The sequence below is a fragment of the Watersipora subatra genome, chromosome 1, assembly GCF_963576615.1.
Source record: "Watersipora subatra chromosome 1, tzWatSuba1.1, whole genome shotgun sequence".
NCBI classification, from domain to species: domain Eukaryota; kingdom Metazoa; phylum Bryozoa; class Gymnolaemata; order Cheilostomatida; family Watersiporidae; genus Watersipora; species Watersipora subatra.
The window spans coordinates 35099022-35123904 of NC_088708.1; the positions used below are offsets into that span (position 1 = coordinate 35099022).

At 35.9% G+C, this 24883-nt stretch overlaps 1 pseudogene; it reads right to left on the minus strand.

Annotated features, from left to right (window-relative positions):
- Nucleotides 1-22831: 22831 nt before the first annotated feature.
- On the minus strand, nt 22832-24197 carry LOC137386944 (uncharacterized; annotated as a pseudogene).
- Nucleotides 24198-24883: the final 686 nt, after the last annotated feature.

Genomic DNA, 24883 nt, shown 5'->3' on the forward strand with positions numbered 1-24883 from the left:
TTAATTACCATGCGCTCTTGTAACTCCCAGGTGACACATGGCTTAGTACAAATACAGTAAAACCTCTATTTGAACACCACCTTTATTTGAACGCCACCTTTAATAGAACGCCACTCTAGATGAAAGGTTGAACAATACAACATCTCCATAATTTACTGAATGCCAACTTTATTTTTCTGCAACTTTGACATTCTTTGATCTTTACAAACCCATAATAGAAAATGATTAGTAGAAACGTTTCCACAAAATGGTACTAATAATGACTCAGTTACATCAATAACTATTAATTCTTTTGTTGTTGCTGTAGTGGTTGGCATGATTTTAGTGACAGCCTATTTAAGAAGATCAATCGTCACAATCATCAGAGCTACACACTGATTCAAAGTCACTAAGGTTTAAATACCTATCCATTGTTTTTAGATTCGTTCATAACGTGGTTTACAATCTTATCTGAAGATTTTAAAGCGTTTTGATGAACGATGAGAATTCTCTTGAGGACTACCGTACATCATAATAGTAGCTATTTTTATAGCACTATTCTAATTCTAACATTAAAGGGTTAAAAGATCTTTAAAAATTAAAAATATTGTATTTGTTTTCTAGCTCCAAAGCTTTAGAGATTTAAAATTTTTTTGATTTAAATGAATTCAGCTTACTTAGCATAAACTTAAAGTCATGTTTTAGTACGTATTTTACTAAACTAATAAACTTTTACTTTGTCATCGTCTAAAATTTTATTACCTATCTGTTTCTGGTTTCATTTTTACTACAACTTATAACAAATAATGCTGAACGGAGAGAAATAGCAAACAGCACATTAGCATCTTCGTTATTCTGACGTATTCAGCACACCGACTGCTAAATATAAATTTCCAGATGAAATTTTGTTGATGTTGTATGGCGAAAAAAAGTCGCATGGCGGAGAAGAAACGATGTGTTCCACATCGTGAGGCGAAAAAATCATATAACAGGGACATCATAACCCAGAGGCCCATAACCCAGTATATGAGAAAAGGTTTAGCATAAAATGCTGAGACCAATGGCATTAATGTTAAATCGCATGAAAGAAAGTGTAGAATATAAGCTATGTTAGCACCGCTTCAGTCACAAAAAGGTTAAAGTTATCTTTCCAAAAATCTGACGAGGTAGTCACAAAATACACCGACACCCTTTCGTTGACTGCCACCTCCAAATATATGCTGCTATAGGGAAAGGTTAAAAATAGAGAACTATGGCATTCAATTAGAAGTTTAACATTAGCCCTCAAGTTAGTAAGCAGACGTGAGAGGGTTCAAATGGTTCAGTAATTTCGCATTAATTATGAATGTTCAAAAGATATTCAACACTGCCAGCGTATATTCAGTATATCTTTTAAACATACAAGTGTACAATCAGAATATCTTTTCAGCATATATTCAATATATCTCTTCAGCATATATTCAATATATCTCTACAGCATATATTCAACGCATCTCTTCAGCATATATTCAGTATATCTTTTCAGCATATATTCAGTATGCCTTTTCAGCATATAGTCAATATATCTTTTCAGCATATATTCAATATATCTCTCAGCATATAATCAATGCATCTTTTCAGCATATATTCAATGCATCTCTTCAGCATATATTCAGTATATCTTTTCAGCATATATTCAGTATACCTTTTCAGCATATATTCTATATATCTCTTCAGCATATATTCAATGCATCTCTTCAGCATATATTCAGTATATCTTTTCAGCATATATCCAGTATACCTTTTCAGCATATTTTCAGTATGCCTTTTCAGCATATATTCAGTATACCTTTTCAGCATATATTCAGTATATCTTTTCAGTATATATTCAGTATACCTTTTCAGTATATCTTTTCAGCATATATTCAGTATATCTTTTCAGCATATATCCAGTATACCTTTTCAGCATATATTCAGTATATCCTTTCAGCATATATTCAGTATACCTTTTCAGCATATATTCAGTATACCTTTTCAGCATATCTTTTCAGCATATATTCAAAATATCTTTATATTCAGGATACCTTTTCAGCATATATTCAGTATACCTTTTCAGCATATATTCAGTATTCCTTTTCAGCATATATTCAGTATCTTTTCAGCATATATTCAGTATATCTTTTCAGCATATATTCAGTATATCTTTTCAGCATATATTCAGTATACCTTTTCAGCATATATTCAGTAAATCCTTTCAGCATATATTCAGTATACCTTTTCAGCATATATTCAGTATTCCTTTTCAGCATATATTCAGTATATCTTTTCAGCATATATTCAGTATATCTTTTCAGCATATATTCAGTATATCTTTTCAGCATATATTCAGTAAATCCTTTCAGCATATATTCAGTATACCTTTTCAGCATATGTTCAGTATACCTTTTCAGCATATCTTTTCAGTATATATTCAAAATATCTTTTCAGCATATATTCAGTATACCTTTTCAGCATATATTCAGTATACCTTTTCAGCATATCTTTTCAGTATATATTCAAAATATCTTTTCAGCATATATTCAGTATACCTTTTCAGCATATATTCAGTATTCCTTTTCAGCATATATTCAGTATACCTTTTCAGCATATATTCAGTATTCCTTTTCAGCATATATTCAGTATATCTTTTCAGCATATATTCAGTATATCTTTTCAGCATATATTCAGTATATCTTTTCAGCATATATTCAGTATTCCTTTTCAGTATATATTCAGTATATCTTTTCAGCATATATTCAGTATATCTTTTCAGCATATATTCAATGCATCTCTTCAGCATATAATCAATGCATCTTTTCAGCATATATTCAGTATACCTTTACAACATACAGTATATTCCCTATACCTTTTCAACATATATTCAGTATACCTTTTCAACATATATTCACTAGAAATTCCACTGTCATACAGCCCACGACCAAAGTAATAATGGAAAAAAGAAAGGGTACTGTTGGTTGTTGAAAAAGTAGTTCTCAGCAGGAATTAACAGAGTATAATATAATGTAAATGAGACTTGAGATGATATAAAATAAATTTGAGAGAGCACGACTCTAAAAACACGCAACAGAAATGTAACAGAAATAAATATTAATAAAATAAATAATTAACTGTCTCAAACTTATGTTTTACAATAATAAAATAAATATTAACTGAAGCTGTAGACCTAAACTACTGTACGTAATTTAAATAACAACAGCAATAATTAGATATGTTTATTATATCTCTTATTATATTGAAATGCAATATTAAAAGTAAATGGCAAGCTGCCGTGTAATATACAATTTGAAAGTTGGTTGCTGGTTAAAATAAATGTTAATTCAAGCTGTAGACCTAAACTACTGTAAGTAATTAAACTAACAACAGCAATAATGAAATATGTTTATTATATCTCTGAAATGCAATATTAAAAGTAAAATATATTGTAATATACAGTTTGAAAGTTGGTTGTGTTGAATGTAGAACGGTTTTGACAGCGATATGTAACAGAAATAAATATTAATAAAATAAATATTTAACTATCTCAAACTTATGTTTTGCAATAATAAAATAAATATTAATTCAAGCTGTAGACCTAACCTACTGTACGTAATTTAACTAACAACAGCAATAATGAAATATGTTTATTAAATCTCTTATTATATTGAAATGCAATATTAAAAGTGAAATGGCAAGCTGCCGTGTAATATACAATTTGAAAGTTGGTTGTTGGTTCAAATAAATATTAATTCAAGCTGTAGACCTAAACTACTGTACGTAATTTAACTAATAACAGCAATAATGAAATATGTTTATTATAGCTCTGAAATGCAACATTACAAGTAAAATATATTGTAACATACAGTTTGAAAGTTGGTTGTGTTGAATGCAGAACATTTTTGACGACGATATGTAACAGAAATAAATATTAATAAAATAAATATTTAACTATCTCAAACTTATGTTTTACAATAATAAAATAAATATTAATTCAAGCTGTAGACCTAACCTACTGTACGTAATTTAACTCACAACAACAATGCCAACAATAAAGAAATATGTTTATTATATCTCTGAAATGCAATATTAAAAGTTAAACAGCAAACTGATGTGTAATATACAGTTTGAAAGTTGGTTGTGTTGTGATGAATGTAGAATGGTTTTGACAGCGATATGTAACAGAGAGCAAGCGTTGGCATTTACGCGTCTGGAAGTTTTATGCAAACTGGAGTGAAATAAAGCAATATTCTTGTCATAAAGGGCGTTGTAGTAACGCCCTACCTTGTAGATAAGATATAAAGAAATCTGGCTGATGTTCTAGATAATTTGAAAAACCTTCGGTAATTGGCAAAAACGTAGGCTGATAAACTGTGTACCACATTTTCGTACCTGTAAATCGGTCTACGCCTCAAACAGTATACAGTAAACAGTTCTACTATCTGTCGCACGACTTTATTGGCGTTTCGTAGGTCGGTCGAAACTATTAATAAACCAAGCTGTTCAAGCGTTTTGTGGCGATTTGTGGCAAGACTTTATCGTTCTATTCTCTGTCGCTCGGCGTTTCAATTTTCGGTCTTAACTTTTATTAAACGAAGGTTTTCAAGCGTTTTGTGACGATTTTTGTCCTACTAAATCTGTCTATTTATGTATAATCCGATCAGCTAGGTTAGTTTTAGGAATTTGCAGTAACTTTTCAAAAGCTTGGTAACATATTCAAATAGGTGTATATGCGTTTTGTACCATTATTGTAGTATATGCTTAACATTAAGCTATATCTTAAATAGTTGAAGTATTGTATCAGCTTCTCAAGCACGTCCAGCAAGCTCACCGTCCTAGACAAGAAGGCCTTTCCGATATCTCCGTCAGCTGTCGACTAGCTTCGCCAGCACTTCGTGATCTTCCGTTAGGGTCAATGCCGTTCTCACGATACCCTACACCTCCCCTTCAAGCTTCCTTCCGGGGTGCCCTCACACCCTCTCTACAAACATAAATACCAACAACCAGCAGTAACTTTGTTTTTTATCCTTTATTTTATTTATTTTATATATACATATGTACAACTCTATTTAGATGAACCTCCTCCTTAATCTTTCCATATTAATTGTGTTCACCCTCCTTATTTCTCTGGCCCAATCTCTAGTTATATCTCTCGTTGGGTGAACACCATCCCTCAACAGTTGTGGTCTGAATCTATACGTGTGGTTCCTTCTAGTGAAAATTCTTCTATGCATATAGGGGGTTGCCATATTTCTAGCCATATTAAAATCAATGATCAGTCTGTTCTCGACGACGACCATCCCTCTCACCATCCTAGTATACCGTTCATTGTCATTTCTTACACTCCTCTCTCTACTCCTAGCCCTTATAGCTAGCTGATTGTTATAAATGGCAAAGTCCATGGGATAGATTGTACAAATAACTATAGTAATGTCATTTCTGAACATCCGTATCCTATAAGGTTCATATATCTCATCCAAACTACAATTATTGGGTCTATCTAAACTACACTGTCTTACATTACCCAAATAATTAATCCTACTAAACCTTACAGGCCCTACATGAACATAGATAATAGAACCGCGGAACCTTCCAAAGTCTGATGTTATATATTGTAACGCCTCGCTCCACGTCAGACCAGGTATTGATATAGTTTCAAATGAGGAGTCCTCCAACTCTCTCACAATAGAGTTTCCCAGAACAAAAGTTTTCATGACTGTAACAAATTATAACAGTTAAATAACAACACATTTACAATAATAAGGAAATCAGATAATTATAAATCAAACATCTTTGGAGGTTTCGATTGCCTTCCTGATTTTGTGACGTATACTGGTTTGGGGTCACTCTGCTGTTTACTAGATCTTTTTCCTTGAGGCGGAAACTATGTCTGTTCTTGTGGTTCCTCCCTTTCTTGCAGAGCTTGATGTCTCAGAAGAATTGGGCTCTGATGTCTTGATATGCATCTATTTACCGGACTGTTTCCTGCCGACAACTCCCTCTCCTGCCTATTGTCACTAGTATGTGTTTCCTGAGTAATCTCTCTATCATCTCCCTGTCCCCTTTCTGTATGGCCTTCATGTGATATCCTTGACTCTTCGGAAAATCCTGATGCTGTTTTCTCTCTTTCTTTTAGCAGTTCTGGAGAAGCCTGCACTTCTTCCGACTCTGTATTCGCTTCACCTCTTCCTACTACGTGAGCCCGATTCCTCCTAAAAAGTGTATCACTGGAAGTTCTAGCTACTACTTCCCTACCTCTAGTAGCAACTACTCGAGCTGGAACACTCTGACCTCCTGGATTATTTATGACCACTGGCTGATTTATCGTTAAATCCGATCTTGGTTTTGTCGCATGTCGTTTGTTATACCACAAGTCTCTTTTAGCTCGAATTTGGGACTCTTTATTCTTCAGCTTTTTTAAGTCAATTCTGCCCTCGGGCATAATGCCCATCGAATTCATTGATCTATTGAACAATAATTGGGCTGGTGAATAACCATTTGACAGTGGTGTGTCCCTATACATACACAACGCTGCTTGTAAGTTGGTATTCTTGTTCATCAGGCCTTTTACTGTTCTTACTGCCCTTTCGGCTTCACCATTACTTCGAGGATAACGTGGCGCACTGGTAATGTGTTCAATGTCCCATTTTCTGAAAAAACTTTTCATTTCTTCCGAAACAAACTGTGGGCCATTGTCACTGACCATAGTGTTCGGAATTCCTATGGTACAAAATAATTCTTCCAGAGTCCTTACGATTACCGATGAGCTGGACGAGTCCTTCAACTCGTGCACCGTAACAAATCTGCTAAAGTAATCTATCACCAACAAATATTCTTTTTCATTCTTTTCAAATATATCCATTGCCAATCTCCACCAGGGTCTCTCTGGTATCGGAGTAGTTAGCAATGGTTCCCTTGGTTTCAACCGAAACTGTTCACATTTGTCACAGTTCTTGACCATTGTTCTAATTTCTGCTGTCATACCCGGCCACCAGACTATCTCTGTTGCTCTTCGGATGCTATTTGTTTCTCCTTGATGTCCCTTATGTATGTCTTCTAATACTCTCTGCCTTTCCAGCAATGGAATAAATACGCGATTGTTGTACAGAATGATCCCATCAACGTATGTCAGAAAATCTCTAAATGTATAACACGGTTTAGCTTCCTCCGGTAATCTCTTCCAGTCCGGCCATCCATCTGCAATGTATTTACTTAACAACACTCCTAAGTCATCTTCTAGTAGTGTTGCTTTGATTCTGTTTAATCTGTTCGTGGCAATTGGCATAGCTGCTATTATTTCCAATACCATCTTCGAGTCCTTCAACTCGTCTACGTCATTTTCTATCTCTTCCACTGGTGCCCTTGACAAAGCATCAGCCAGGACCAACTTTTTGCCCGGTGTATAAATGATCGAGTACCTATATGCCATCATTCGTAGTCGGAAACGTTGCACTCGAACTGGTAGCTTGGCCAGCTCTTTGTTACCTAGTACCGCTAGCAGTGGCTTGTGATCAGTCTCTATTGTAAAGTCTCTTCCAGCCACGTAATAGTTGAACTTGTCGCATGCCCAGGCTATAGCCAGGGCTTCCTTTTCTATTTGTGCATAGTGTTTTTCTGCTGATGTGAGGGCCCTCGAAGCATAAGCTACCGGTCTCCACTCTTCATTGACCTTTTGTAGTACGGCTGCGCCTAATCCATAGGACGACGAGTCCGCGCTGATCATCGTGTCGGCAGACAGAGCATATGGAACCAATACTGGGGTATTTGTTAAAATTTCTTTGACATTTTTGAATTGTTCATCATGTAATTCTCCCCATGCCCAATCACAGTCTTTGCCTAACAGCTGGCGTAAATGATGAGTCCTATCCGCTAATAGCGGAGTAAATTTTCCCAAGTAATTGACCATTCCAAAAAAACGTTTCAATTCTGTTCTGTTGGATGGTTTTGGAAAGTTTGTTACTGCTTTGGTTTTCTCCGGATCAGCTCTGATTCCATTTTCGTCAATTATGTGGCCTATAAATTTAGTTTTATTCACTTCAAACTCACATTTATCTGAATTAAGGGTAATACCTGCTTTTTTCAACCTATCGAGAACTTTCCTCAGTCTCGTATCATGTTCTTCTTTAGAGGTGCCGTGAATCAAGATGTCATCCATTTGACAAATAACCCCTTCAAGACCGAGTAACACTTTCTGCATTTCTCTTTGGAATATTTCTGGGGCAGAACTTATTCCAAACGGCAATCTTTTACAAAAAAATCTACCAAACGGTGTAATGAATGTTGTCATCTTCTGTGACTCGGGGTGTAATTCTAACTGCCAATAACCACAATTGGCATCTAATTTACTGAACACTTTGGAGTTTCCTAACTCCGCCAGTGTCTCTTCTGAAGTCGGAAGTGGGTGGTATTCTCTTCTAACTGCTCTGTTCAGGTTAGTGAAATCTATACAGACGCGAAGCTTCCCATTTTTCTTTGGCACTGCGATGCAAGGGGCACACCATTCTGTTGGCTCTTCAATTTTCTCAATTACTTTGAGTCGCTCCATCCTTTGCAGTTCTTCTTCCAGTGGTTTTCTTCGCGCTGCTGCAACCCTCCGAGGGACACTCTGGACAAACGGATCAATTTTTTTATTTATTGATATTTTCACTTTAGTGTCTAATGATCGTAACCCTACAAACATTTTAGAATACTTCTTTTTCCAATCATTTCCTTTAGCTTCTTCTACAGTTCCTACAAACTGTATCAACCCTAACTTTGCTATTGCTGGCTTTCCCAACAATGGTGAAACTAGATTATCTACAAAGTACACTGTTTCCTCAACTTGTCTACCTCCTTTAGACAACTTTACAACTGCCTGACCAGTCACAACCAACTCGTGGTTTCCTGCTCCTCTCAATTTTTTATTCGAACATTTTGTATTTCTAACATATTTTCTGAGTTCCGATGGAATGGCTGTTACTGCTGCTCCCGTATCTATTTTGAATTTAATTATTCGAGTATTTACTTTAATATCTACTAACCAAGCTTTTGACGTTTCGGTGAGTGATTCGGACACTCCATTTAGTCATTCGGAGTTGCCCAAAAACAGACCTTCTAGTTCATCACACTCAACTTCCTCAGCTCTATTTCTGTAGCCTACTTTACAGACCTTAGCCCGTGCCCAATGTCCACGACCTTTGCACATGTGACAAATAGAGTTTCGGGCCGGACATCTATCTTTTGGATGGGCTGGTTTGTTGCAAAAGTCACACTTAGGTCTTTCTTTGCTATTAATGGGTCCATGTCTTTTCTGACTACCAAATCTATCTTGCCGATAATCATCAACTGACCTTGCTTGATATCCTGTCCTATATTGTCTAACTATATCCAAGCTTTGGGACTGTTTGACTGTATCTAAATTTTCCGTACCCATCTCCTGACTTGTCATTTTTGATACCTGAGCATGGTGACTTACATACTGTTTCGCTTTAGTTATGCATTTATTCAGGTCTAGGTCCTCTACGTCTATTAGATATTCTCTAAGTTTATCGTCAGCAACTCCTACAACTATCCTATCCCTCACCATTTCATCACGAATTGTTCCATAGTCACAATTGTCTGCCTGTGATTGTATTTGTGTAATAAATTGATGGATAGACTGAGTTCCTTGCTTGATACTGTTAAACCGCACTCGTTCAAAAATAACATTTTTTACCGGTTCAAAATGTCGATCAAACATGGCTATTACATTGTCTAATGTCTTGGTTCTTCCTTCTTCTGTGGCATGAAATGTGAATTGATTGTATATCGGCACACTATCAGATCCCATCAAGAGTAGCAAATTGGCAATCTGTTGATCAGCGTCCATATCTGAATACTTCTTAGCAATTTTCAATATATCAAATTGAGCTTTAAAGACTTTCCAATTGAGTGCTAAATTTTCTCCTTTAAAATTTAATCTTTGCACAAAACGATCTTCTCTACTTTCAGCCATTTCAATTTCTTGTACAACTCCAATCGATATGATTTATAATTACCAGAGTTCCTACAAACTCTTTATAATCGAATTCCTACAAATTCGCTATTAAAACCCCAACGGAAACAATGGCAGCTCAATACAATGTGCTAATGTTAACGACAGAAGTTCTTACAAACTTTCTGATGACTTGAATCTTAAATATACCACGAATTCCTACAAATTCGCTAACTAGGCTTCTAGTAGTTAACTTCTGACACCATGTAGTATATGCTTAACATTAAGCTATACCTTAAATAGTTGAAGTATTGTATCAGCTTCTCAAGCACGTCCAGCAAGCTCACCGTCCTAGACAAGAAGGCCTTTCCGATATCTCCGTCAGCTGTCGACTAGCTTCGCCAGCACTTCGTGATCTTCCGTTAGGGTCAATGCCGTTCTCACGATACCCTACAATTATTATACTTAAACGACTTTACTGAAAAATAGTTAAATCTGTCAATAGGATTTCGTTGCAAGGGTTTGGTGACGGCCGTTAATGGATAATCTTTCGGGAGTTGTGTGCACATGTGCATTTATCATAATTCTCCCAATCAATCGTTTCACTCTTGTTTGGTCGTGGGACTAGAAATTCCACTGTCATACAGCCCACGACCAAAGTGATACTAGAAAAAAGAAAGGGTACTGATGGTTGAGAAATGCAATATTAGCAGTCAAATAGGATAACTGCAATGGTAGCTGTAATGTACTGGGTGTTATTATATACAACAAATAGCAATAATGAAAGGAAAAGATTATATGTTTATATCTCTCTTCCTGCAAAAAAAGAAATGCAATATTGGCCAATATTAGAAGTAAAATGCACTGATATTATTAGAATAACCAATATTATTTCTATAGTAATAATAAAAAACCAATGCACAATTTTGTTTACATTTCAAAACGGCATAGCTAACAATATCACGAAGTTGTGATATTTTTATAGATTTTAGAAAATCTGTACTACGTAGTCATTGTCCTGTAGTCATCCAAACTTATAATTAATTATTGTAATAATCTCATAAGAAACGTTAAAAAATATCATTGTCATTTGCTTTACTTATACTGCGTTGGACATCAGTTAGAATGGGAAAGTATTCAAATGTGTCGGCAAATGAAAATGAAAAAATTGAAATCGGCAAAAATGAAATGATTTCTGTACTCCTATGTTAATTGCCAAAACCTTTGGCAATTCGACAATGCTATAGACTGGCGAAAAGTGCACGTTATTTTTTCGTGAAATGCGCAAGACTTCATCGTTCTATTATCTGTCCCTCGGCGTTTCAATTTTTGGTCTTAACATTTATTAAACCAAGCTTTTCAAGTGTTTTGTGGCAATTATCGTTGAAATTAATCTGTCTATTTGTGTATAATCCAATCAGATGGGTAAGTTTTAAGATAATACCGACGGTTTACAAAGACTTGGTAACATTTTTAAATAGGTTTAAATGTGTTTTGTATCGTTATTATACTTTAACGACTTTACATAACGATGCTTAAATTTGTTGATGAAATTTCTTGACGAGGGTTCGTCTCATTGTTGATGAATAATTTTCGTAAGTTGTGTGCACATGCATTTATCATAAAAACTCCCACACTTTGCTCCGCTCGTTTGGTCGTGGGATAAGTTCTATAATATGCAAATGCTACAACAATTACATGAATGATTGCTAATAATATAAATCGCATACCTCTTTGGCCTTCTACCCAAGTAAGGCAGTAAAAAGACTTGATCACTTGTATGTCAAGCTAGGACTGTTGATAAAGCGTAAATATTAAAAAACTACATGCTGCCAACTAGCAGAGTAGCTTGGTATAAAATGGCTTAGTACAAATCAGCAGAGTTTATATACTGTTGGCTAAAACATAAACAAAAATACAATTTATTGCAAAATGGCAATGCAAGAGCTATCAATCTTTCTAGCTTAGCTAAAAATACACAAAAAGGATTAAAATGGTCAATTTGTTTCATTGGCAGCATCAGTGCAATCTACAAGCATAGGTTATATAAACAAGCATCACTAATTAAGCTATTATATTGTCGTTAATGCGATGATGATCTCATGGCTATTCCGTAGGCGCTAGGTGAATGAGTTTGTTTACTACTGTTGGTACTCTAAAACACCAGCACCGCAATGCAGGGGCCACATTATCTTAGCCTGTGGGCCGGATTGTGGCCTGCGGGCCGCCTGTTGCACACCCCACACTTTAGAATATAAGTATATACTGTTTAGAATAGAACTATATACTGTTTAGAATAGAAGCATATACTGTTTAGAATAGAAATATATACTGTTTAGAATGCTTGGAATATATGTATATACTGTTTGGAATAGATGTATATACTGTTTGGAATAGATGTATATACTGTTTGGAATAGATGTATATACTGTTTAAAATAGATGTATATACTGTCTAGGAGAGAGGTATATACTGGTTAGGTTAGGTGTATGCAGACACTCCCCAACCTACAAACGAGATACCTTTCGAACAGCAGCTCATCAAGCTAATTCGTTCAAAAGTGGTCTCAGTTCATAATTTTGTACTAAACATATGTTTAACGTTTATATAAGAATGTATAAGGCTTGTATAAGTAATTTATATTGGTTTGTACAGGATTTAAGGAACACTAAATAAATAATAATAAAACAATATGCTCTATAAAGACATGTAATAAAATAAAATAAATAAAATGAAGTTTGGCTTACGTTTAGAAAATGTACTTGAAGGCTTAGGAAGAAGACGCCGGAACTAAGGTAAGCCGCACTACTCGGAAAAAAGCATGCAATACAAAACCTAATTTACAGCATCTATCTACAAACATTTTTGACATACGTACGACACTGTTCGTATTTACCGTTGTTCATAACACGAATGTTCGTAAGAAGGGTAGCGTCTGTATACTGTTCAGGATATATGTATAAGTATAATGTATATGATATATGTGTTGACTGTTCAAAGTAGTATACATTAAAAGTGTTCTGGGCCACTTTGCACTCATTGGCCTTTGCACTCATTGACCTTTGCACTCATTGGCCTTTGCACTCATTGACCTTTGCACTCATTGACTTTTGCACTCATTGACTCCAATGTTATACCAAGTTTGAGGAAAAAAATAATTAAAAGTACTAGTAAAAAATTATTAATATGAATAAAAATAATGAAGAAATAAAAGTTGATCAAAAAAATAAATTTGGGATATATGAGATGGATTAACCGCAAAATAAACAGAACCCTTTTATTTTATTGCATACTTTTTTAGCCAAATAGTTATATCAAGTATAACGTACAATAAATAAGCAGATAGATGTACTTACTGTTATGATGGAAGTATATGCTGTTTAGAACATATGTATATACAGATTAGGGTAGAGCTACTGTATATACTTTTTAGAATAAATTTATGTACTGTTTATAAGAAATTGACATACTGTTTATGATAAATGTATATGCTGTTTAAACACTTCCTTACAAGTGATCTAAAATTACTTAATACCATCACTTCTTTACTAGTAGTCTGAGAGTACGTAATATAATCAGTTCTTTGCTCGTGATCTATGAGTACCTAATAGAACCAGTTCTGTACCAGTGTTTTAAGATAACACTTTTTAGTGTGTTTAGTTCTTGACACTATCTATGATCTATAGAAAGCCACTGAATATATTTAACCTATTAAACTAGGTTTTCAGGACCATCCATAGTATGGCTACAGCTCAGTCACTATTTATAAGTTTCGTCAGTTGAGGTCTAATAAAGAATTCTTATCTGAATGGACAGCTAGCCCATTGACGCCTCATTGACGCCTCATTGACGCCGTATCTCCTACACCTATATCTGTCATTGCCACCAGCAAAACAGAGTAACTGATATGGGCAGCAAGACCAATGATGCCTGATTCTTTCTAGGATCTGAACAACGACATCAATAGAGTATCTATTGTGTATCTATTTTGAATATGTGATTATTCCAATTGTCACAGCCCGGACCTACTTCCCCGCCAGATATGTGTATCACCTCTCCTAGAGTATATATATCAGACCAACTCAATTTGATCAGCGACATGATGGCTAATAAAATAGCAGATTAATGAGACAACATGCAATCCTACCTACTGAGCCAGTGATTGCTGATGAATTACTTTTAGGGCTGCTAGCTCCTGGCAAAACCTCATGAAGGAGAGTAAAGCCGTGGTCAAACGATGGTCGAACCGACTTTGGTTTGGTTCGGAAGTTGGTTCGGTTCGGCTAAGCCACATGTCACACGGCATCCGAATTCACTTTGTTTCCTAGATACCATACGCATGAAGACAGGACACTGTTTCATTGGTAGTTTTTATGTATTTGAGCTAAATATTTCTATTGTAAACAAAAAACTTTGAGGAACAATTATTAATTATAATTACGCAGCAGATTTATCAGAAGATCGTTCAGCTGCTGAAAACAAAATCACTCGATACAAAAATTTTGCCAACCCTTTCCATCAACAAAATTATATTTTTTGTTAACATGAATGTTTTTCTATGCTGAGTACATAACAAACCAAAACTGTCTTTATCATAGTACTGTGGTTTTACATGAATAAATCAGTCAACGATTCTTCATCAAGATGAGTATGACACATTACTTCTACATATCTACTTCTATTCTACACAAAAGAAAACCACACCCATTATCTTACATTTATGCAACACTCAAGTGCAACATCTTACATTTATGCAACACTCAAGTGCAACATCTTACATTTATGCAACACTCAAGTGCAACATCTTACATTTATGCAACACTCAAGTGCAACATCTTACATTTATGCAACACAGTCACAAGCTACATTGTGCCTGAGTAAACCCGGCAAAATCCTTTTACAATATATCATTAAAATAGCAATGGATGACGTCTTTTAATTATTTTACTTATTTACCAACAAATTTTATATAGTTTTGTGCTCTCATTTCATTTGAAATGAAGAACCAAATATTGTAAATGACGCCATATTTTTTGATGTAGTCCGGGTGAGCCTTGTCGTAAATTGCTTCATGTTGTTTAATTAACGAAATAAAAAGATCGTCCCATTTCTTTTTTAACTTTGCTCACACATGTAAGGAAAAATGTGACGCATGCATGCTGGAATTTTAACCAACCAATAAGAACAAGGGTTCGGCCACGAAATTTCGAGCAGGACCGAAATGGTTCGTTTCAGCCAGAAATGTCTTCGGCCGAACAGTTTACAACAGACACCAACGTAGTTTTGCGTCGTTTAGTTTGTTTCGGCTCTCGTGTGACCACCCCTTTAAGGCACCCTCAATGGCATTATCAGCAATATGGTCATTATGATTACATTATGATTACATTATGTTTACAATATTAGAGGTGGAACGAGACAGGTTTTTTAAGCTCGAGACGAGACTCGAGACACTGTCTTGTAAAAATTCGAGACTCGAGACACGAGACAGTAAAATAATGAGCATTTGGTGATGATTTCACTACACAAGTACTAGCTACTTGGTATATATAAAATTAATCAAACTCTTTTTAAATTGAATTTTCACCTGGTGTAAACGATTTAAATACAACATTTTAATAGTGATATGCATGTAGTTTTTGTAAACAAAAGTGACACAAACAGCTCTAAAATACCGAAGTTATATATTCTAAGAATTTTGAGCTTGATTGATCATAATTATTATAAACATATTGCTTTGTACATGTATATTTTTACCATCTATTGAATAGTTCTTACTTTTTAATGTAATGAAACCGATAGCCGTCGCTCTACAAAGAAATACCGCAACTAAAAAAACACACAATAACACTTTCATTCTTATCGTTTCATTAATGTTAAGTTTTGTTTGTGTATTAGCTGTAGTATGTGAATTATATTTAAATTGTACTCATGAAATTATATTAATTACTGTATACATGCACATGTATATTCTTATATTGAACTAACAAAACGTCATTGTTAACCGAACACGGACTGTGGTCGACACGGCCTTTCGTTCGTTTCTCCGTGTCCGGGCAAGTTTTACCCGCGATTGTTAGTATATACGTAAAAGAGGCCCGAATTTTATGAAGGGCAGCTGGCGTTTAGACACGATACGATAAAATACAGACATTTTACCCGCAAAAGACTTATTAAATTGGATTATCCGAAGAGTAATTAGATACGACCCGGTATCTGTTTTAAGGACACAGAACCGAACTAAAAAATAACAGGGCCGTTGTCTGGACTACATGATTAGACTCAGTGGCCAACATAATCAGTAGCAACAGGTAGTTACGGACCGGGTATAACTTTAAAGGCAGTTGCCCGCAATCCATTACAATATATGGAGTTGCTGCTACCGCAAGAAGCCATGTTTTAACAACCGTGCGCAGGCGCTTTAGTTCTATTTCCTGTCTCGAGTTTGGCAATAGTTAAGTCGAGACGAGACCGATACGAGACGAGACAGGTCGATACTCGAGCCGTCTCGTGTCTCGTTCCACCTCTATACAATATGGTTACATTATGATTACATTATGATTACATTATGATTACATTATGATTACAGGATTTAATGAGCTAAACTCTAAAGTTTGACCGGGCTGTTGGCAATATTTGCACAACAATACCCTTTGTTGAAGTACTCCAATGCATGCATTCTGCGATGGAACAGACAGTAAACACACTTGGATGGTGAAATCCTAAAATGCATCACAACATGAGACTTTTGAGACTGCATGCTGAAGCATACTGACTACTAAGTTTTGTCAGTTTACTATAGGGCTCTTTTCAACTATAACTAGCAGCTTACAATATAAATTTATGGTTGTAATTGTATCAATAATTTTGCAGATATTATAATGCGACCTAAAAACGGTTGCCTATTCCTGTTAGCAACAATTGAAGCTGAAGATTTCTTTAAATGACAAATCGCTGTCACATCCTGAGGTCAGTAGCAGCAGATGTCATGTCCTGAGGTAGGTAGCAGCAGATGTCACATCCTGAGGTAGGTAGCAGCAGATATTATGTCCTGAGGTAGGTAGCAGCAGATGTCACATCCTGAGGTAGGTAGCAGCAGATGTCACATCCTGAGGTAGGTAGTAGCAGATGTCACGTCTTAAGGTAGGTAGCAGCAGATGTCATGTCCTGAGGTAGGTAGCAGCAGATGTCATGTCCTGAGGTAGGTAGCAGCAGATGTCACATCCTGAGGTAGCTAGCAGCAGATGCCATGGCCTGAGGTAGGTAGCAGCAGATGTCATGTCCTGAGGTAGGTAGCAGCAGATGTCATGTCCTGAGGTAGGTAGCAGCAGATGTCATATCCTGAGGTAGGTAGCAGCAGATGTCCCGTCTTAAGGTAGATAGCAGCAGATGTCATGTCCTAAGGTAGGTAGCAGCAGATGTCACATCCTGAGGTAGGTAGCAGCAGATGTCATGTCTTAAGGTAGGTAGCAGCAGATGTCATGTCCAAAGGTAGGTAGCAGCAGATGTCACATCCTGAGGTAGGTAGCAGCAGATGTCACATCCTAAGGTAGGTATCAGCAGATGTTATGTCCTGAGGTAGGTAGCAGCAAATGTCATGTCCTGAGGTAGGTAGCAGCAGATGTCATGTCATGAGGTAGGTAGCAGCAGATGTCATGTCATGAGGTAGGTAGCAGCAGATGTCACATCCTGAGGTAGGTAACAGCAGATGTCATGTCCTAAGGTCAGTAGCAGCAGATGTCACATCCTGAGGTCAAAAGCAGCAGATGTCACATCCTGAGGCAGGTAGCAGCCATGAAAAAATGCCATGGTTAAACCAACGATGACATTTTACTTGAGCAACTTTTTTATGCTTGTGTTGATTAATTAAACAAAATGTTATGATGGTTTTTCTGAAATTAGGTAAGGACTATAACAGAAATGATAAATTTAGTGGTCATTTGAAACGACTTGCGTAGCTACAGGCTATTGGTGATAATGATAACAAAGTTTTGATCTCTGTTGGTTTTGATATGAAAAGTTCATCTTCAACGCAAGGTGAAGTGCGTGGTGAAGTGCTTTGTGGTGCTAAGGATGCCATATACAGTATTTGAAAACAGAGAGTTTTTACCACTTGCTAAATTGAAGGATATAAAATGTGATACCGATGTAAAAGCTATGCTAAATTGAAGGATATAAAATGTGATACCGATGTAAAAGCTATGCTAAATTGAAGGATATAAAATGTGATAACGATGTAAAAGCTATGCTAAATTGAAGGATATAAAATGTGATACCGATGTAAAAGCTATGCTAAATTGAAGGATATAAAATGTGATACCTAATGTGATGTAAAAGCTATGCTAAATTGAAGGATATAAAATGTGATACCGATGTAAAAGCTATGCTAAATTGAAGGATATAAAATGTGATACCGATGTAAAAGCTATGCTAAATTGAAGGATATAAAATGTGATACCGATGTAAAAGCTATGCTAAATTGAAGGATATAAAATGTGATACCGATGTAAAAGCTATGCTAAATTGAAGGATATAAAATGTGATACCGATGTAAAAGCTATGCTAAATTGAAGGATATAAAATGTGATACCGATGTAAAAGCTATGCTAAATTGAAGGATATAAAATGTGATACCGATGTAAAAGCTATGCTAAATTGAAGGATATAAAATGTGATACCGATGTAAAAGCTATGCTAAATTGAAGGATATAAAATGTGATACCGATGTAAAAGCTATGCTAAATTGAAGGATATAAAATGTGATACCGATGTAAAAGCTATGCTAAATTGAAGGATATAAAATGTGATACCGATGTAAAAGCTATGCTAAATTGAAGGATATAAAATGTGATACCGATGTAAAAGCTATGCTAAATTGAAGGATATAAAATGTGATACCGATGTAAAAGCTATGCTAAATTGAAGGATATAAAATGTGATACCGATGTAAAAGCTATGCTAAATTGAAGGATATAAAATGTGATACCGATGTAAAAGCTATGCTAAATTGAAGTATATAAAATGTGATACCGATGTAAAAGCTAATTAAATTGAAGGATATAAAATGTGATACCTAATGTGATGTAAAAGCTATGCTAAATTGAAGGATATAAAATGTGATACCTAATGTGATGTAAAAGCTATGCTAAATTGAAGGATATAAAATGTGATACCTAATGTGAAAGCTAATTAAATTGGGAAAGTTGAGTACAAGCTGTAAAAGCACTTGTCCAAAAAGAAAAAGCAAGAAATGTTTTTGTTGTGTTGTAAATGAGCTATCTACCTTCAGTATTAGTACGAGTCCAAATCTCCTTATATATGGATAGTCTTCATTTCAGCTGTGTTTGTCGTTAGGTGCAGAGGACTCTGGTTAGCTGGTGCTATAGTGTTATTCACTGTCTATGTGAGTGTCGATGCCGATAGGTGGGAGGTAGCCTAGTGATGGTCAGGTTACGGTTCTACAACAAGGCTAATCCAATGCTATAGTTCATGTAACGATGTATCATATACATGTAAATACGCTACTGTACATACACCTCCAATCAACCCTCTAAGAGTCTGGGTTGAGGTTAGAATAGCAGTCTAGACGTAACATATTATGATACAATATACATGTTGATCGATCAACTATAAGTATTCAATTAACTGATGTTGCTTAGTTGCTAGACATAGAATGAATATAACTATTAAGCTACTTCTATATAAATGGATGGACTGAATAGGAGTTGTGTTCCTACTAATAGTGTTGCTATGGATTGAGTAGATAATCCCAACTCCACAATCAAATGATAAGAATAGAATATTGTAGCACGTAAGCAATGGTTGTTAATGCATACTTGTTTCTGTAGTGAGAGATAATATATGCTGCAGGTATGTATTGTAATTGCTAAGTTTCCTACCTATCAACTAATCTCTTGACATTTACTTGTGTGGCAACATTGCTAATAGAGCTATTTCAAAAACATGATTTTCAGCTATAACAGTTGTAACCAAAAAAGTGCAAAAACATTTATCCCCTTTCTAATACACATATTCTTTAATGATAATAAAACAATTAGCAGCAATTAGCATATGGTTACATGAGACACAGAAGGGCTAAGTGATAGTCATTCTACAAGCTCAGGCCAATGCAAGCAGAACCTGAAAAGAGGAAGAAAATGAGGAAGGGCTACATGATTTGGTGCTATTTATGAAAAAGCACCAGAAAATATGTTATAGTTGCAGTGTGTTATTGTTTAGGTGTGTTATTGTTGCGGTGTGTTATTGTTGTGTTATTGTTGTGGTGTGGTATTGTTGTGGTGTGTTATTGTTGTGGTGCATTATTGTTGTAGTGCGTTATTGTTGTGGTGTATTATTGTTGCGTTTTGTTATTGTTGTGGTGTGTTATTGTTGCGGAATGTTATTGTTGCGGCGTGTTATTGTTGCGGTGTGTTATTGTTGTGTTGTGTTATTGTTGCGGAGTGTTATTGTTGTGGTGTGTTATTTGACCGGTCTATTTAGCATAACAATTCTTTGCGCAAAATATCGACTGTATGTATTTAGGCTTTTCCTTTACTTTGGTGTTGACTTTTTAAGGCAAAGTAAATAAATAAATTTTGAGACATTCACTCCTAAATATCTGTGGTGGAAGATACATATTTCTCAGAAGTACTAAGTGATAGTTGAGCGATGCAGTACAACGATTTTCACTGTTGATCACTCGCCATTTAGTTGTTTTAAGGTGTGTTGCTGTTAGAATAACTTTAAGGAACACAGGATTACTTTTAGTGCAACTTTAAGGAACATAAGATTACTTTTAGTGCAACTTCAAGGAACACAGGATTACTTTTAGTGCAACTTTAAGGAACACAGGACTACTTTTAGTGCAACTTTAAGGAACACAGGATTACTTTTAGTGCAACTTTAAGGAACACAGGATTACACCAAGTGCAACTTTAAGGAACACAGGACTACTTTTAGTGCAACTTTAAGGAACACAGGATTACTTTTAGTGCAACTTTAAGGAACATAAGATTACTTTTAGTGCAACTTTAAGGAACACAGGATTACTTTTAGTGCAACTTTAAGGAACACAGGACTACTTTTAGTGCAACTTTAAGCAACACAGGACTACTGGTGGTCTCCACAAATCAGGAAAGAGTGTTTTAGTCACAGCAGTAATTAAGCTCAATTGAGAAGTTCTTTTGCAAAAATGAGGTTTGTGCAGTAATTTGCTTAAAACTATGCAAGGGGGGGCTGTATATCACGGGTTTGCTAGACATAATTACCGTAGGCTGGTAAAATTGGTAGTCGGAGCTAAGATGTTTACACAGTATTTAATTTAGAGGAAGCTAATATAACAAGTTTTTAGTTTTCTTTGTTTGAGACATTGATAATAATGTATCTGTAGCGGGATTTAAAATTTTATTCTAGCCAACATGAGCAAATACAAGATAAAATATATGCCAATACAGCGGCGTAGAAATAGACTTTTATTGCAATAGCTGATGTGAATATGAGAAATAGAGACAGGTTGTATCACGCGTTAGAATACATCATTTTGAGCAAGTCTGGGCATGTTTTTTGGCCTGAGTGTTTTTGCCGCAATCAATTTTTTTCGATTTTAATCTTCAAATATCTTGACAATGCGATTGCCTAACACAACAAACAACATATCAACTGATAGACAAAAACATACTTTTTTTTAAGATCAACTCAAATTTGATGCAACCATATCTTAAATTTGTATTTAGTCATTTTATATAGGAAATAGTGCTTTGAGATGCAAGTAAATTGACATACGAGCCCAGTCTCGGAATACATTAAGCTCGTTTGTCGAGGTATGACTATAGATGCTCTTTTTGTTACTCATAGTGAAATAAAACAGACACACTCGCACTAACAACATCCTATAACAACTACTAACAACATTACCATCTACATCAACAAATGATACTGTGTTAGTGTACGTGGTGAAACCACCTGCACTTCCAGTTCGCCGAAAGTTGTGTCTCTGCATAGCTGATTCGATTGCTCGACATTGTTGCAAATTTACACTGCAAAATGCTATATTGGCAAAATTTAACGTCATATATCTCAAAGTCCCTATATGTGACAGGGGCTGTCATTTTCAGACTTTGAGGTGAATAGGGAGTTTCTGAGTATGATATATAATCAGATGCAGAATTCTGTGAGGATTCAGAATCAATTTAATTTTTTTAAATTCGGCCATCCTACCGTTGTCAGCTGTGTTTTCTGACAGCGAATGTCAGCGGAATACATAATCCATTGTTCTGAAAATAAAAGAGTTTAAATCTGGAGAGTCAGCAAAGCGCTAACTTTTTTGTGTGGTCCCTAGCAACGGTGTGGTCCTTAGCAACGGTGTGGTCCTTAGCAACGGTGTGGTCCTTAGCAACGGCATCATCAACCGCATCATTCGGAATGAAATTTTGAGCACAGACTAAACTTGACGCTGCGAACCTGATCGATGGATTTTCTAAGGTCGTGACCTTAGTATTGACCTTGACCTTTAGTGCGGCTACATCAAACTCTGTTCTCTATCTATAGCCTGTGTTAATTGCACAATAGCAAACACCCCAAAATTGATATGAATGACCATCATTGCTATCTCAATAAGACGAAATCAGCCAATATTGATAAAAATGATTAAATGGTTGTAGTTAAATTTAAAAACAGGTTGCGGCCTGTTACGATAAGCATTCGCCTATGATTGCTATGTCTTTCTGTCAAATATAACATGCACGAATTCAATGGGTTTGGAACATACTTACACATGTCCAGGTATGTTACAATAGAGGAATAGAAGTATTTATTTCAATCCTTAGAGAACTAATGCTTATTAGTAAGGAGATAACTCCAAAAAACAGTTTTCAGGGGAGATAACTTAGATGGTCATTTCTTAGCCCGAGGGCGCCTGGTAGGCTGGGGAGTGTACTCATCACTCTCATCATTCTCTCTTGCTTCCTTCCTCTTCTTGCTGGCTTGTTTGACTATACTTTTCTTCATCGTAGACTTCTTAGTAACATCCACTGCAGACTTCGATTTCTTACAATGTTTGGAAGTAGATGGGATTGGCTCATCGTCTGCAATAGACAAATCCATCAGTTTTTCAAATGCTCTGATCACAAGACAAAATCAAGCCACCATAGCTTCAATACGAAAGAAGGCAAAGCGACCCATTTAGCAAACATGGAGCAGGAGTAAACTCACACGAGAGACGTCCAATAAGCAAGGTTGAAACAATACCTACCTGGAACCAGTGGGCAGACAAGGTCTCTCGTCTCTTCTGTACAAAACTCCCTAATGTCTTTGGCCAAGTACACACGTCTGTCATAGTCCAAACCTGGTGGTTCGATCGTCTCTGGTATGCCTTCTGGTATAGCGGACCAGATCTGATGAGATGTTGTCTCCACCGAAGATTGGCGCAACTTTGTTGTGATGATACCTTCAAGAAGACCAGATACACCAATAATTTAGTTATTATCTGATGTATTCACACAGCAATGAACACAACATCAAAATGAAGACCACTAATACCTGGATTAGTAGCAGACATGGTGAACTGGTGTTGCTTGAGTAGCTGTTTAATATCTTTGCCTTCAAGAAAGCTGGACCAGTCGAGAACTGGAACAATGACAGATCCATCTTGGGCTCCAACAAGCTGAGCTCTATTAGAAGTGGAAGATCTCAAAACCGCCTGTGAAGTGGGTGAACGAGTGATTAGGGACGCTTATAAAATTAAAAACATCTAAATTGTAGCATAACTGTGATGCAGTACAGCTGCGCCAGTGATATGTCATTGGACTATGTCACCTGCATTACTTATATTTTGAATTTCTCGTAGTGAAGACACCTGAGTTCTTCTGATTTGCTTCTTCAGCCAGCCAAAACAGAGATCGCAACAAAACTTTGTGTGTCCAGCCACTAAGAAATTAATTTCGACATGAGCATTCCTACCAGTTTCCACCCTCCACAAAAGATACTTCATCATAGCATTATTTTTGTTCTGCGCACTGCAAATCAGACATGCATATAACTTCATTATCAAACTTTTCAAGGATTACATACACTGAATGTTAGAGGGACAGACCCATAAGAAAGACAAACCTGCAATTATCTGCATAGATCACTAGTTTCCTTTCTCCTAAGCCATAAATCTCAAGAAAATAGTGGAAGTATGATATAACAGGGTTAGCTCCTTTGCCGTTATCACTGCCTCATCAATAAGAAAGTTTACTTGTACTGGAATAGCTGGCATACACACACCGAATATTCCACACTTGCGCAGTGTTTTAAAAAAAAAAATTTAAATAAAATAAAAATTTAAAAAAATCACTGCGTCTTGTTCGGTGTAAAAGTACTCTTCTAGATCATCTGCGTTTTCATACCTTCCTACACGATCCGCTATTTTGAACCAGATATGGATCGCTTGACTACAGAAAAAACGGAATTTTCCGATCGATGCGGTGGACTGATGATAAAACAGAGGTCACGAGGTGAAAGAGCAGGTCGCAATTGACCAATGGGAAAACATAATCAAATATCCATGAGCACAGCATACGACCGAAGATTCAACTTCACGGCTCTATACTGAACATAAAGAGATCTACTGCGAAGTCCGAAAATCACAGCCACTGTCACATATATCAGTACAATAATGAGAACTACCATAATATATTTACATATATTGCTTCATTGTAACTGTATCAGAAGCCTTCGAATTGTTAACTTGTAACAATTCATGCATTAAAATGATCCTTAAAATTGATAGCTTTTAATAATCGTATACAGTTAGTGTCAAGAGAATTGTATGACAAGAAAGCTGCTAGAAGAGGTGAAAATACACTGCATCAAGTACAATGTAATGCTGTTTTTTGTTGTTGTTGTTGCACCTACTCTGTAATAAATATGGTAGTAGCTTGTAAAACCCTCACACGAACCCTC